Below are 313 nucleotides of genomic sequence, written 5' to 3'. Positions count from 1 at the left end.
TTTAAAAATCAATGCAAACTTCCTTAGGTTAACGCCAACGTTGTTTTTTCTTTCTTTCTTTAATCGATGATATAGATCAACAAACATTAACAACCACAAGAGATATTTAGGTAATGCTTCCGATTTTAACATTCCGTTTCGAAATTTCTCCCCCACAGACTGCTTTTGTGTCACCCTCCCCTGCCCCTGCCCCTTCTCGGACCCCTATCGCGGACCCCAGATCCTCACATAGCCTGAAGAACTGACAGCACCCTGGCCTAGAACCGAGCCAGCAAATCAGTAGGTTTTTCACCACGACTGAAGAAGGATCATA

At 44.1% G+C, this 313-nt stretch overlaps 1 long non-coding RNA gene across 1 annotated transcript in view; it reads left to right on the top strand.

Annotated features, from left to right (window-relative positions):
- LOC119588405 overlaps window positions 1-313 on the top strand; it is a 996-nt gene extending 683 nt beyond the window's left edge. The window contains exon 3 of the long non-coding RNA XR_005230083.1: window positions 159-313. This is a non-coding gene — a long non-coding RNA (uncharacterized LOC119588405). The remainder of the gene's footprint in view (window positions 1-158) is intronic.

This window comes from Penaeus monodon, chromosome 23 (genome assembly GCF_015228065.2).
Source record: "Penaeus monodon isolate SGIC_2016 chromosome 23, NSTDA_Pmon_1, whole genome shotgun sequence".
Taxonomy (NCBI): Eukaryota; Metazoa; Arthropoda; class Malacostraca; order Decapoda; family Penaeidae; genus Penaeus; species Penaeus monodon.
This window is presented reverse-complemented; position numbering and strand designations above follow the sequence as displayed.